Source organism: Muntiacus reevesi, chromosome 3, assembly GCF_963930625.1.
Source record: "Muntiacus reevesi chromosome 3, mMunRee1.1, whole genome shotgun sequence".
NCBI classification, from domain to species: domain Eukaryota; kingdom Metazoa; phylum Chordata; class Mammalia; order Artiodactyla; family Cervidae; genus Muntiacus; species Muntiacus reevesi.
The window spans coordinates 171466648-171482999 of NC_089251.1; the positions used below are offsets into that span (position 1 = coordinate 171466648).

General features: G+C 40.3%; 1 protein-coding gene across 1 annotated transcript in view; it reads right to left on the reverse strand.

Moving 5' to 3' along the window:
* Positions 1-16352, reverse strand: part of PLEKHG1 (pleckstrin homology and RhoGEF domain containing G1) — a 246633-nt gene that overhangs the window by 134211 nt on the left and 96070 nt on the right. The window lies entirely within an intron of this gene.

A 16352-nucleotide genomic window follows, 5' to 3' on the forward strand; every position in this document is an offset into this window, starting at 1 on the left:
GGCATTGTGGAAAACAATACAGAGGTTTCTCAAAATACCTAAAAATTAACCTAACGTATGACCCAGCAATTCCACTTCTGAGGAATTATCTGAAGAACATGAAAACACTGATGTGCCAAGATAAAGCAACTGACAGACCAGTGAAACACAGATTGCTGATCCCACTGCCAGCGTTTCCGATTCTGTGGGTCTGGGGTGTGCGTCTGCATAGTTGCTCAGTTGTGTCTGACTTGGGTCTGGGGTAGGGCCTGAGAATATCTAACAAGTCAGCAAATGGTATTGATGCTGCTGGTCTTGGGAACATGTTTTAAGAATCATTGATCTATACCAGAAACTAACCCAGCATTGTAAGTCAACTACACATCAATAAAACATTAAAAAAAAAAAAAAAGAATCAATGAGCTAGTTAGTAGCTGAGCCAGAATGAGGCTTCTGCTCTCTTCACTTCACATCTTCCCAATAAATGATGGGTACCAGCTGCCCTATAACAGGAGAGACAGAGGGAGGTGGGTCAGCTTGCTTGGGCAGCCCTGAGCGCAGGTAGGGAATACAGTCCTCCTCCTAATTTAGCTGAGACATCTGGGAGGTTCCTACTGGCAGGCACATTACACCATGATTCACTATGATGCTGGAACTTGATTCTAACCTTCTGCACCCACCCCCACACATCACCAATCTGAAACAACACAAAGCTGTTCACTGCCGATAATAAATATTATTCTCACCCTGAGCTAGTTACCAAAACCTGTGATTTGAAATTGGGCTCTTTCAAATGCTAAACATAGCAGGAATTAGCAACAAGCAGGGGTCGTGGATAACTGCCAGTATTTATTCTCAGAAGAGAAGGATGGTTAGACAGTTTCAAAGTTTTCTTTTGTTTGCATTATAAATCAAAAGGAAATTTTTCTGTTTATTTGTTTAGCTGAGAGGATCCATTGCCTTTCATTAAGACTCCTAATAGAGTGAACTCTTCAGAAAGTAGGGACATTATTTAATGACTGTTTAAACTTGTTGCATTTAAAACTGCTTCGTTTTCCTGCCGTCCCCGGGGTGTTCTGAGGGTTAAGTGACTTAATGAGTATAAGGCATGATGGCGCCTGGCACATACTAGGTGCTCATAGAATGCCAGGTAGTGCTCAACATTATTGCTCCTGGTATTTGAAAGAGCCCAGGGATTGGCCCATTTGCTTGGGCAAGTAGGTGGGGCCAAAGGGCATGACCTGAGTAAGTAGCAGACTTCATCACCAAGTCTCTCTTCCCCATTAGCAGGGTGATTAGAGACCGTGGACCTCAAAGTTATTTATGGAGCATCTACATTTACAAGGTAATTATCCGTTACCCACAAAACCTTACAGAATGTCACTTACTGAGCCAAAACATCTAATTGGAATACTTGCCTAGGCATTAGAGACCTCAGGAAAATATTCTAGAGAAGAGTTAGGTTGAATTATTTTTTTTTTAATTTTGAAAGAAGTATAAATCCATAAGAAGTTGCCAAAAAAAAGTACAAGGAGTTCTCCTGTATCCTTCACCCAGTGTCCCCCAAGGCCAACAACTTGCATCACTGTTGTAGCGAAACCAGGATGTTGACATCGGGCCAGTCCATGGAGTACACTCAAACGTCATCAGTTTTGAGGACAGTTACAGTTTAGTTTTGAAGGACATAAGAACAAAGAAAGAGATGTGAAGGCAATGAACACAATCACTCTCACCTGATGTTACTTTGAAATGTGCCTTTGCATGTACTAGTTATGAGAAAAAGATAAATGTTAAGGTCACAAATTGTATAAATTATGACTCTCCCTGAAAAAAAAAACTTAAATTTTTTTTCAGAGACTGAGCTTAATGACTGTAATCAGATTAAACTGTTTTCCAAATCATTTATAGATGTGAGCATTTATGGGTGATAAATACGGGCTTCCCTGGTAGCTCAGCAGTAAAGACTCCACCTGCCAAGCAGGAGACAGGGGAGACCTGGATTTGTTTGATCCTTGGGTTGGAAAGATCCCCTGGAGAAGGAAATGGCAACCCACTCCAGTATTCTTGCCTGGGAAATCCCATGGAAAAGGAACCCGTCAGGCTACAGTCCATGGGGTCGCAAAATAGTCAGACACCACTTAGTGATTAATGACAACAACAAGCAACAATGGGTGAAGCCATTTAGTCTCTTTTAAAGTGACAGGTAAACTCGAGACTTGGACACAAATCCGAACCCCGCCCAAACACACATCATCTGTACAACTGCTCTAAGAGGATAAATGAGGAGCTTGAGAACTTTCTATATTGCCTGGCTTTGAATAATTGGATTTTGTTAACATTTCTCCATATTGTGTTCACTATAAATTAGTCTTCTTTTTCCTTGAGCATGCTCTATTTTCTTACATATGTATTTGGCGCTATTAAAATGTAATATTTCAATTAGCTGGAATAGGGTATTTGAGTAATATATAGTCAGGTTATGGAGTCAAACCATTCATCTTCCTTAACCAGCAACTATCTTTCAAAATTGACAGTAAGACAAGGTAGTTCAAACTGACCTGCCAACATTTGCTCTTTACCTGAAATATAAAAAATAAAATAAAAATAACTAAAAATAAAAAAGAGAAAAAGCATCAGTAGCCCACCAGAAGAACAAAATGTCTTCAAAATTTCATAAGAAGCAGATTCTCCAGGTCTGTCAAAAAGAACTAGAACTACTTTTTTAAAAACTTTTTATATTAACAATTAACAATGCTGTGATAATTTCAGGTGGATAGCAAAGGGATACATATACATGTATCCATTCTCCCCCAATCTCCCCTTCCATCCAAGCTGCCACATAACATTGAGCAGAGTTCCCTGTGCTATACTGTAGGTCCTTGTTCGTTATTTGTTTTAAACACAGCAGTGTATCCACGTCAATCCCAAGCTCCCCAACGAGCCCCTCCCCAATCCTTCCTCCTTGGTAACCATAAGTTCAGAAAACGACTTTCTTGAGTGGGTAACAACGTGATGACATTTTAGATTCTTCACCATAAAAAATCGTCTTTGGTATTAGAAAACAAAACGCAGCATTTTCCCTTTGCTATCTGTGTCAATCTCCCCCCCACTGAGGCCAGCCAGAGTAAATAGATGTTTCAATGGGTGGAGAAGTCACACTGGCCTCCACTGGTACACAAAGAGCTGACAACCCCCGCTGGGGTCATCTGAATTCTAAATGACCAAGCAGAACTATTGTAGAAGGCTCCTCCCTTCTAGGGCCAGCCTTGGGCAAGATTTTGAAATATGAGGAAGCTTGTCCTGGACCACACTGGCCATCTCTCCATCCCTAGGCACCCTGACTTACATCCCAGTTGAGTGTCCTGAAATCTCCCCACTCCCTGGTCCAACTCTGCCCACCCAGGACTCCTTCCTTCAAGGGCTGGGGCCCTAAGCTCAGCCCCCCTCAAAGATTCTGAGGATGCCGAGACACGGGTCAAATAACCTGCCTAAGGCACACAGCTAGAGAGCTGGAGGCCTGATTCCAAGTTTGATGCTCTGTCCATTGCCTACAGCACATCAAATTGTTCTCTGGCCTAGGTGATTAAAAATTTACTATTTTATTCATATTTTTAAGCTCGAGAATTGACAAATTGTAATTATCTTTATTCTTTCAGAATCAAATCATCACATACATTTTGTTTCAGCTCCTGGAGGAATTTTTATTTATTTATTTTGCTGAGCTTTTTATTTTGTATTGGGGTGTAGCCAATTAACAGTGTGGTAACAGTTTTATGTGAACAGTGAAGGAACACAGCCACACGTGTATATGTATCCATTCTCTCCTAAACTCCCTCCCATCCTGAAGGAATTTTTAAATGCTTTAAACTGTTAGTATATTAAAAGGACTTCTGATACTAACATGGTTCCCAAATCATCTTTAGCAAAATTTAGCACACTTTATATGTACACACACACACACACATATATAAATTGGATCCCACTGAAATAATTAAAATTTTTTTTCATTGGTCATAGCATAATTTTTGCATCTTTTCTTGGTAATTCAAAAGTAATTTTACTCTTGGAAATACAACAGTCTTACAGATCACAAGAGACAGTCACTTCCGTAGCAGCTTCCAAGGTTGATTTCTGAAATATCGCCCACATACGCCATCTCAACATACAAAGAAAACTCACCTGAGACCTTTGTCCCTTGTACTGCACAGAAGATTTCTTATATCCCTGGACTTGAAAAGCACTTGTAAAATGATGCTCATGAATCGGTGGTTTATTTTTCAAATCCTGGTTAGCTAAAGACTCTTTTTGTGCATTTTGCATAGGGATGCTGTTGTTCAGAAACAAATCCGCACAGTGAGATCCAACGGAGCTGAGGAAAAACAGACCCTGGACTCAGCACCAGTGCTGCCTGAAGAAAAGAGAGGTGTGCGTGCCTTGGTGTGATGTGTGTGTCTGTGTGTATGTGTGTGTAACTAGATAGTCAAAGTGTTTAGTGCAAGATTAAGAAGTGTCTAAATTCCATCCTCTGATTTCAAGTGAAAACTGCAGATTTTTCCCCAGAGCTGGCAGCCTGCCATCACCACGGGGCTTAAAGCAGCTCAGGGCTTTGGGGAGAGGAGGGAAGGGACTTCACACACGGAGCGCTCACTGCCCGCGGCATCACCTTCGGTCTCCTGGTTTTAGCCTAAATTCCACTGCCAGACTCCCTAGACTTTCAACTTAAGCTAGCAAAGAAATAATTAAAAAGATATATGGGCTTTTAAAAGTAGTTACAGAGGAAAGACATTCTAAAATATTCTCTGTGATCTGAATTCTCATCACAATCTTGATATATAGCAGAGGCTCTGGACACTATTTTAGGCTAATACTAGTTTTCTGCACTCTTTGCATAACTTACATAAACATATCCCAGATTCATTTGACTGGCTGTGAAAGTGGTCAAGAAAATGATAAATTAACATTTTTTAAAGGTGAAAGTTCTATATTTGAACTCTTATTTTTTTTTAGTTTTATTTTTTTACTACACCCTAGTGTGGCATGTGGGGATCTTAGTTCCCTGACCAGAGATCGAACAGGTGCCCCCAGCGTCGGGAGTGCAGAATCTTAACCACTAGACCACCAAGGAAGTCCCCTGAATTCTTATTTTAACACTTCTTCCCTACTTTCTTCCAGACCACAGTGACTTCAATAAGCACCTTGGGTCACTTTATAGATATTCTCACGCAAAATCTTCTCCATTCAAGAGGGTCACATTGTATTTTCAAAAAAACTTCAACAGCCAGATAGAGTTTCTCATGGAAACTCTCAAGTCGGACATCTGCAAAATAGCAATCATGGATATTGGTGCCTTTGTATTTGTTCACATCACAATGAACACTTGCTAGTCCTTATAAGAATTACAAAGTCTCACCTGGTCCCTAAAACTCAAGTGTCCCCATTTCAAAGCTGGGCAATTTGAGGCTTAGGCAAGCTATGTAACAAGTTCAAAGTGACTCAAGTGGAAATCCAAGAACCAGGATTCTGTATTCTTAACCCCTGCCTTATACTCTAACATTTCAAGGAAAGGAGAATCAACAGTTTTCTCTACAAGAAAGAAATACCTTCTGCAGTCTAGGATCTTAGTCTACAGATTAGCACTATATTTCTAGTGAATTCCTAACATTTTAACATCTAACATCCTTATTTCAAACTAAGATCAACTAGAGGCAACTTAGCATTAACAAAACAAAAAATAAAAACATCAACAAAAGAAAACAAAACCCAAAGGGGTACAATGTGTTATAAAAGCAGCTTTTAAGAAGTGTTTCGAAAATGATCAAACATGAAAAAATTATGTTTGTGAAAAACATCAAGCTAAATCCAAGTTCTGGAAGCATAAAGCATTGAGCAACTTCTTTGTAAAGAAAATGGAAACCAGGTCGATTTTTCAAGTAGGACAAATATTGTTCTTTGGAACGGAAACTTGTTGCTGAATCTCACCATGGAGCAAAAGGCTTATAAACTTCAGAAAAAAAATAAAGTTCACATGGAAACAAAAACACAACAGAAACTTCAATATGGAGACCGACAGACACTGCACGTCTTCCCAATTATTTTCAAAGCCCTTGTTGGCTATTCAAAGGTCCATGGAGAAGTAATAAAATACCAACAATTCTGGTATTCCAGGGGAAATGCCTACGCTCAAATTTTTAAGCTTTGTTTTTGTAAAATTTACAGAGACGATTAAAGGAACCGATGACTTATAAGACAGCTCCGGGAATGGACTAGAAAACCTCTAACAGATGCGAATCACTCATTCATGAGGACCACATAGTAATATGGGTTTTTACGGTGTGCCAGGTATCATTTTTATGCTTTAAAAAAGTTAACTCATTTGTTTAGGGGAGAATGGATAAATGCATATGTATGGCTGAGACCCTTTGCTGTCCACTTGAAACTATCACAACATTATTAACTGGCTGTGTTGTTGTTTAGCCACTATGTCATGTCTGACTCTCTTGTCACCCCAAGGACTATAGCTTGCCAGGCTCCTCTGTCCATGGGATTTTCCAGGTAAGAATACTTAAGTGGGTTGCCATTTCCTCCTCCAGGGGATCTTCCTGACCCAGGGATTGACCCTGGGTCTCCTGCATTGCAGGCAGATTCTGTACCATCTGAGCCACCTGGAAAGCCCCATTAACCAGCTACACACCAATAGAAAATAAAAAGTTTTTTAAAAGATTAGTCTTTTCTAGGGTTTCATATAAATTGAATCTGTATATAATCTTTTGTGTCCGGTTTTATTCAGAAAAATTATTTTACAAGTCATTCGTACTGTGTATCAGTGGTTCTTTTAGTATTTCACTGTATGGATATATCTCAATTTGTGCTTCCCTTCGCCTTCTGATGGACATTTATGTATAATAGTTTCCAGTTTGGAGCTAATCTGAATAAAGCTGCCATGAACCAAAAAAAAAAAAAAAAATTTAACTCATTTAATTGTCATAACAATTCTAAAAGTTAGGTATTGCTATCCTATTTTGCACTTAAGAAAAATGAGACACACAGGAGGAAAGTAGCTTTCGAAGTCATCTAACTATGAAGTGGTATAACTGGTGTATAAGCCAGACAGTCTAACTCTGGGGCTGAAACGTTGACTCCCTCTGCTACACTAATTTCCAGCAGATGAGCTCTGCATGTAAAGACAGGGATTGTCCCCACATAACTGGACTATTAGTGGGTAGGAAACAGAAATAGCTGTCATGTTTCTTCTGCGAAGGCTCTTATATAGACTAGACTTGTGACACCTCTGTCTGATGGTTCACAGCCCAGTTCAAGAATAAAAGCCTCTAGCAAAACTGTGGGGAGCACGTGGAAAGATGAAGATGAGTGAATCAATAAACATACACAAAGCGGTACCAATTTGATGGGGAATGACTTCTAAACTCTTGTTTGATATAGCCTTCATTTTTAAAGGTGTTATTTGCATCTTTTACCATTTCAGACGGTAAAGTGTCTGCCCACAATGTGGGGAACCTGGGTTTGATCCCTGGGTCGGGAAGATCCTCTGGAGAAGGAAATGGCAACCCACTCCAGTATCCTTACCTGGAAAATCCCATGGACGGAGGAGCATGGTAGGCTACAGTTCATGAAGCTGCAAAGAGTTGGACATGACGTGACAACTTCACTCACTCATTCACTCACCATTTTACTTTGCCTCTCAAGCCAGTCCCAAGCTCCCAGAGATGTTGGCCTGGGCCATTCATGGTCCTGTATCCCGCTCATAGCTTTGTGCAAAGCAGATGCTTCCTGGATGTGCCTGTGTGATTTACATGTGCTGTGGTCACCCTCCCACGGAGGCTGAGCACCAAGCTGGCCCTTCGTGGAAGTGAGGCATGAAGATGTGTGGAGAGGGGGTGAGAAGGCAGCAAATGTTAGAGAACAAAGCTCTGGCAGCTGGGAAGAGACAGACCTCACGGGGAGTGGTGGGCTGATCCAAGGAAGTACTGGACAACGACCAAACGGGGTAGTTACTGATGCAGGACCTCAGAGTCTATCCCAGGGAATTCAGAGACTCTTCCATAGCCAATTTGGATCACTGGCTCATGACGCAGGGGAGGAAAACAGTCTGCCAAAGGCTTTGTTTGCTGACACGAGAGTGTCCAAGTCCCAGAGTCAAAGAGATCAGAGAAAAAAAGTCAAAGTCTAGAGTCAGTTTCCGGGAATGGAAGAGACAGTGCTGAGGTCACACATTTTACTTAATAATATTTTATTACAATGTGCTACATGGGAGGCCACCAGTATGCAAATACATCTTCACACTCTTCTGACAAAGCAAGTAGAAGCATAAAGAATTACAGAGATAGTGAACCATGTACATTCTCTTCTGTTCCCTAGTCTAATCAGCTCTGAGGAAGCTTCAACAAGTTGCACCCACTTTTTCAACAGAACTAATCTCACATCCTGAGTCCAGAGAGAGGAATATAATCAAATAGAGAAGTGCATGTGGGGATAGAGCTTAGTAGCAGGGGGTGAAGCTGACCATGACCTGGATTGAATCTGGCTGGAAAAATCATTCACTAGTGTGAATGTGGGTAAACTGTTGAACCCCTTTGGATCCCAGTTGCTTCTTCTGTAAAATGGGGACAATCTGGCACTTACTGCATATAGTTGAGAGGATTAAGAGAGACACTGAGTATAAAGCATTCATCCAAATGTTCAGATGTCACTCAATCATATCTGACTCTTTGCGACCACATGGACTATAGCCTGCCAGGCTCCTCTGTCTATGGAATTCTCCAGGCAAGAATACTGGAGTGGGTAGCCATTCCTTTCTCCAGGGGATCTGCCCGATGCAGGGATCAAACCCAGGTCTTCCACACTGAAGGCAGATTCTTTACCATCTAAACCACCAGGATACATGTAGATGTCTTCAGACTTGTGTTTTCTTAGATTCTATATTTGTCCATTTTGTATCTATTAATTCATTGGAAAAGACCCTGATGCTGGGAAAGATTGAGGAGAAAGGAGTGGCAGAAAATGAGATGGATAGCATCAGTGACTCAGTTGACATGAATTTGAGCAAACTCTGGGAAACAGTGGAGGACAGAGGAGCCTGGCATGCTGCAGTTCATGGGGTCACAAAGAATTGGGTTGAGAAGATCCCCTGGAGAAGGGATAGGCTACCCACTCCAGTATTCTTGGGCTTCCCTTGTGGCTCAACTGATAAAGAATCTGCTTGCAATGCAGGAGACCTGGGTTTGATCCCTGGGTTGGGAAGATCCCCTGGAGAAGGGAAAGGCTACCCACTCCAGTATTCTGGCCTAGAGAATTCAATGCACTGTATAGTCCATGGGGTCACAAAGAGTCAGACACGACTGAGTGACTTTCACTTTCACTTCAGTGACTGAACAACAACAATCGTAGGGCCAAACAGCCAGAGTTGTTTACATCTTCCCTGTGATCCAGAGCCTACACTCTGAACCATCCCCTTATCTAATTCTCACACAAAACCCCAGGGTTAGGTATCAGACAAGCAGGCGAAGCCCCCATGCCTTAAGACCAGCTAGAATTATTCAAACTAGCCAGTCCTAAGTTGTGGACCCTGCCCTGCATGGGCAACCCCACGGAAACACCAATCAAGTCTGACCTGGGCTTTCCTCTCATTTCTTTCTGCCTCCTGGACAAAACTGGTGTGTCCCCATATGGCCTTACATGGCATGCCAGCACCTCCACCCTTGGGAAATGTGAGTAATAAGAATCGTTTAGAGGCATTAGTCTTTCCATGTTATCATTCAGTCACTTCCATAAACTAAAATCCCATGAGCACAGTCACTGAGATGATGGACCTTATAAGCAATTGCTATAAAAAGTTTTACATAGGCCATAAACATAATGTTATGTCTATGTGTCTTCTTTCCACCTTTCCTTTTCTTACTGTCAGTTTCAGAGTTTTGGGCTGAATCATGACAATGGCCTCCTTAATGTATTTTGTTAAATTCAATCTCTTGGTTCCTCAAGCCATATCTTTACATAGCTCTCTTCTAAAACTCAGATTGCAGGTTTGCACTCTGCCAAGAAAGTCTGATATAGTTCCTGTGGTCTGCAGCTCAAGTCCACACTCCTTACCTTGGGAGTTAGCCTTCTAGTGTCTGGCCAGGTACTGCAGCCATATGAGACTCCGCAACACTCCCCATGAGTACTGCCAGCTTTTCACCCCTCTGGGCCTTTGCTCAGGCTAGTGTCTGCCCTTGGGATGCTCTTCCCACTCTTCTCTAAGTATGGCACATGTGGCCCCTGAGTGAATTTGCTTCTATTCTATAATTGCCCCGATAGTAAATAACCAAATTAATTTCAAGCCTTTGGTTTGACTTAGGGGAAACTTCATGCATGAAAAAAGGTTGGAAGTGTAACAAGAGCAAATATTTACTTTCTATTAGCCCTAATTTCAGAGTTGAAAATACCTTCAATGGTTTAGAAGGCCCAAATCAAGTTCTATCTACTTGGGAAACTGTACTATCTCTTAAATTAATCATTCCTTCCTCTGATATCCATTTACCATGTATTTAATTCTGTTTATCCATATTATATTTGTTGCATTTCTTCACCTTTGTTTTCTCTAGGTCACAAACACTCTTTTAGGGTCAAGGATAAGCTGTAGATAGATTTTAAAAGCTGTCATCACAGGAAAAAAAAAGAATCTGTAACTACGTGTGGTGTTGAATGTTAACTAGACAATAATGTGGTGATCATTTTATAACATATACCAAAATCAAATCATTATGGTGTCTGTCAATGGTATATGTCAATTATACCTCAATTTTAAAAAAGGGGAAGCCTTAGTAGTTCTTTAATCTTTAATAATTCTTTAATCTTTCCAGCATGCCCATTAGTATTACACATAAGCAGTTCAGTGAATATTTATTGAATCATAAGCCCTATGATTATTCTAATTAAAATAAGGGGCTCTTATCAAATGGTAATGATAGTTAATCATGGGGAAATATGGGAAAAAGGATACATAGCTTGTCTAAACTAGTAAAATTAGTATAAGTCAGAGTATAACAGTCTATTAAATCCCATCAGAAAACAGTCACAGATATAGTAAATTATTTTCAATCATTACCATCATATTTAGTCATTACCATTCATTATAAAATGGAGTTAGTTTACAAAGATGAAACAATTTCAGCTTACAGGTAAAACATACACCAAGCTGTGATTTCTCAGGGTTCATTTAACCCTTGCCTAATGTTGCAGCCAAGAAATTAAAAGATGCTTGCTCCTTGAAAGGAAAGCTATGACAAATCTAGACAACATTTTAGAAAGCATACACCTTGCTTTGCTGACAAAGGTCCATGTAGTCAAAGCTATGGTTTTACCAGTAGTTGTGTACAGATGTGAAAGTTGGACCATAAAGAAGGCTGAGTGCTGAAGGATTGATGCTTTTGAATTGTGGTGCTGGAGAAGACTCAGAGTTGTCCCTTGGACGGCAAAGAGATCCAACCAGTCCATCCTAAAGGAAATCAGTCCTGAATATTCATTGGAAGGACTGATACTGCAGCTGAAGCTCCAATACTTTGACCACCTGATGTGAAGAGCAGACTCATTGGGAAAGATTTTGAGGCCGGGAAAGATTGAAGGCAAAAAAAGAAGAGGGTGGCAGAGGATGAAACAGTTAGATAGCATCACTGACTCAGTGGATACGAATTTGAGCAAACTCTGGGAGATGCTGAAGGACAAGCAAGCTTGGCATGCTGCAGTCCATGGAGTCACAGAGAATCAGACACAACTTAGCGACTGAGCAACAATAACAACACATGGGGGATGATTAAAAATTCCAGTTGGAATTTAAAGAAGCCAAACAAGCTACCTGAAACTTGCCCCAGTCCTAAAGAAGGAGATGGGCCAGCTAAATAGAAGCCCAGATCCACCCCTGGTCCCCACTCCTTCAAGCCTAGGCTGGAGCTGAGTGAGAGAATCAGGTATGGGTAAACTCACATTCCCTTTAGTGGTTACCTGAAAATGCCCTCCCAGATCCTCAATATCTGGTGGTGAGCTGACGTTATCATTTGACTCTACTCCCAGCAGAACTGTTGAAAAAAGAAAGTTGGCGGAGATTTACAGCTACCTTTTCTTACTAGCTCAACCACCCGGTTGAGCTTGGAAAGGAATGAGAACCTTTCCATTCACACATGGAGGAGCTGTTCCCTAGCCGACATGATGAGGGAAATGGTGGTTTAGAAAGAATCTTAAAAATGACTCAAAGATGATTACAGGCTGCCACTGAGAAATGAGGAAGGAAAGGCTTTCTTTTCGACTATAGGGTGTAGAATCCTACAGCCAGAAATTATTATTTTATATTGAGGGCAATGGTAGTCTGTATGCCTTTGAAATGTGAAAAGCAATAATAACTCACCCACCTGGTATGACTTATAAGGCATCAAGATAGATTATACAGCCTGGCCATGAAAACGAGGCTCCTGACTTGATAACATTTTGTAGTTGATGATTCTGAAGGCCCTGCCATCAAAAATAGTCACACAGTGTCCAATCACAGGACACTGACCACGGTGGATTTAGAGTATCAGGCCAGAGGGCTCTAACTGGGCGCATCACCTAAAGGAGGACCACAGGACAAGTGAATGGTGGGTGCGGTCTCTGCTATGCTGGAAATGAGTGACATGGCCAAGTTTTTCATGCGTTCACAGGTACTTCATTGAGGAACAGAATTACTGAAAGAGCACATACACCAAAATGGACATGATTTCACTCAACAATGCAAGTCATTTTGTTGCATATTTAAAATATGCAACTGCAAATGAACTTATCTATGAAACAGAAACAGACTCACAGACATAGAGAACAGACTTGTGGTTGCCAGGGGTGAGGGAGGGATGGATTGGGATTTGGGGATTAGCAGATGCAAACTGTGGTACACTGAATGGATAAATAACAAGGTCCTGTGACCAACCTAGATAGCATATTAAAAAGCAGAGACATTACTTTGCCAACAAAGGTTCATCTGTCAAGGCTATGGTTTTTCCAGTGGTCATGTATGGATGTGAGAGTTGGACTATGAAGAAAGCTGAGCGCCAAAGAATTGATGCTTTTGAACTATGGTGTTGGAGAAGTCTCTTGAGAGTCCCTTGGACTGCAAGGAGATCCAACCAGTTCATCCTAAAGGAGATCAGACCTGGATGTTCACTGGAAGGACTGATGCTGAAGCTGAAACTCTAATACTTTGGCCACCTCATTCGAAGAGTTGACTCATTGGAAAAGACCCTGATGCTGGGAGGGATTGGGGGCATAAGGAGAAGGGGACGACAGAAGATGAGATGGCTGGATGGCATCACCGACTCGAAGGGCATGAGTTTGAGTAAACTCCGGGAGTTTGTGATGGACAGGGAGGCCTGGTGTGCTGCGATTCATGGGGTCACAAAGAGTCGGACACAACTGAGTGGCTGAACTGAACTGAACTGATAGCACAGGAAACTATATTCAATATCCTGGGATAAACCATAATGAAAAGAATATGCAAAAATGTGTCTGTGTGTATAAATGAATCACTTCGCTGTACAGTAGAAATCAACACAACATTGTAAATCAACTATACCGCAATAAAATTAGTGAAAAAAATGAATGTGTGAAAGTTTGTTCTTGGTTAGATGTTGAGAAAGTAGGCTGGGAATCATCTACAGCAAAGGTATCCTTTGATGACTTATTTCCAAGTCCTCATCAAGGCCTTCATTTCGCATCCCTCCTCCTTCTCATGTCCTTCACAACTTTTGAAACAGTCAAAGCATAATAAGAGCACATTTTAGTTAAGTGTGGGCTGCCACATAAACATACATGTACATCCTTGGTTATCTGGACAGAGCTATATATACCTGTATATATAAATATAATAAATATATAAATATATAAATATACAGGTATTTTTTGTATTTAAAGATGGGCCCTGTGAATCATCCCAATCCACCCTTGCCTCCAGTTTCCCTACTTCAGGGAGGTGTCAAAAGGCTTCTTCAACTTGCAAGAGTTTCTGTTTCAGTTTGACTGCTCTTAATTCCTGAGCCCAACACCAAGAAAGAGTAATGAGGTCAACAGCACCAAGAGTAGCTATGAGCTGTTTCACGTCACACTACTAAGCAGTTGGGATACTCTCTAATCACCCTAAAAAAAAAAAATCACCAGATAGGCTCTAAACGAGTATGAATTAGGCATTGTCAGATTTCCTGAGTTAACTTCGGACATGTCACAGTTTAACATATTATATATGCTACTCTACTAACACTCTACTCTCAATATTTAGTGATTCTATGGCATGTGAAATAAAATTCTAGGGGTGTGAAATAACTGCAGCTGGAAATTTTTACATCAAAAGAAAATACCATTGCTCCAGTAAAGAAAGAATTAAAGCATTAAGATTATATTACTTTTTATTTAAACTCTCTTTGCTGGTACCTAAAAGTAAAACCTTATAAACTATTCATCTTGTCCAGCTCAAGATAAATTTGTGGAATAATTACTCTAGACCAGTTCTTGGACTAGACATGAGGGGATAAAAAGGATTTTTAAAAGATTAATCTATGGCCCCTGACTTTAAAAAGTGAACTGAAAACAAATACCTTTCTAAGAGTCTTTTCAGACTTTAAATAAACATAAAAATACCAGTAGACTGAAAAATATCTCAAGGTTTTTCTATGACTAGGTTAGAAATTAAGATATATTTAAGGGAGGGAGAATAAATTAAAATTAAAACATACTATCCTTTCAGCCATAAAAAGGAATGAAGTTCTGATACATGTTGTGATGACTCTTGAAAACATTACTCTAAGTGAAATAAGCCAGATGTGAAAGGACAAGTATTGTATGATTCCATTTATATGCAGTATCTAGTCTAGGGACATATCTAGAGGAAAGAACTAGGTTAGAGGTGATCAAAGGTTGGGGCAGGAGAGAATAGGGAGTTACTGCTTCATGGTTACAGAGTTTCTGTTTGGGGTGATGAAAGTTTTACCAGTACACAGTGGTGATGACTGTTTAGAATTATGAATGTAATTAATACCACTAAATTGTACTCTTCTAAATAGTCAAAATAGCAAATTTTATGCTATATAAGATTTTTCTATAGCTTAAAAAATGAATAATGCAATGTACCAGAAATTATTGAATTGTATCCTTTAAATGGGTGAATTGAATGGCATGTAAATTATATCTCAATAAAGCTGTTAAAAAAAAATCCCTCACTTGTTAGCATACTACTTTGTCATCTTGTAACGCTCTGAATATTCTTAAATAAATGTACCAGGAGCACAACCAGGTGATCAACGTTTGAAACACTACAGCTCACATTTCTTTCTGATTGCCAGACGTTACCAGTGATCACTAACTCTTTTGGCAGTTTAGAACATAGCAGAGCCTTCTGTCTTTTTCATATCCGGTTAAACAACGAATTGATTATCTTGCCATGAATAAGCATATAAGACTGTGTTCACAGTAGTCTCTTGACTTGATTCATTTTGAATACCATCGGCGTGAAAATTACAGTCGGAAACCACTATCAGAACAAAACAAATGGTAACACTGAATTTTCATACCTCTCAGCTGTAGGTTAGCTAGAGACCAGAGAAAGTCAGTATCTAGAAAAATGTGCAGCACATACACATTTGTTGAAATGAAGGGAGAGTCGGCCATTACTGCTTGGAATCTCAGAGCTCTGAGTAGCCTCTTCTGAGAGGAACCTCCCAGAAGCCTTTTGAGGGGTAGCAGGCCAGCTCAGAAAGCCCTGGAGAGTCGATTCTTTCTGAGCTCATCCCTGCTTCCTCTGCTGGCTCTGTGCTTCTCTCATAGGTCAAACATCAACAAGACCAAAGAGTTCCCTTCTAAGAATCCTTAAGAAGTCCAGGGTCTAGACAGAATAGAATGAGGTCAGGCATTTCCAAACTTTTTCATTCCAGAGGAAATTTCTTTCAAAAAAGGCCACCGAAGCCTTTGGAGTGAACAGGCAAGCTACATTTTGGCCACGAGTTCTATTGCTGCCACAAAACAACAGTAACAGAAAATAAAAATAATTAATGAGGAAACCCAGAAACTAACTACTTTTACCATTTCCCACACCAGAAGTACCAAAGTGATACAACTTGGACCAGAATTTGCCAAAAGCCAGTAAACATTTTCTGTCCTACCAGTCAAATATACATATCATAGAATCAGGATACAAGTTAAAATAAAAGCTTTTGAAGGAAAATAGGTGAGATGATGATCTTTCATTGGGCAACCACTGAAGGTCCCTATGTCATTGACTTGGAAAAGAGAAAATAAACCTTCCACCAGCGAGTCAGCCATAATTTATAATAACCTGAGAAGAAAAACAGACTGAAGATGTATCA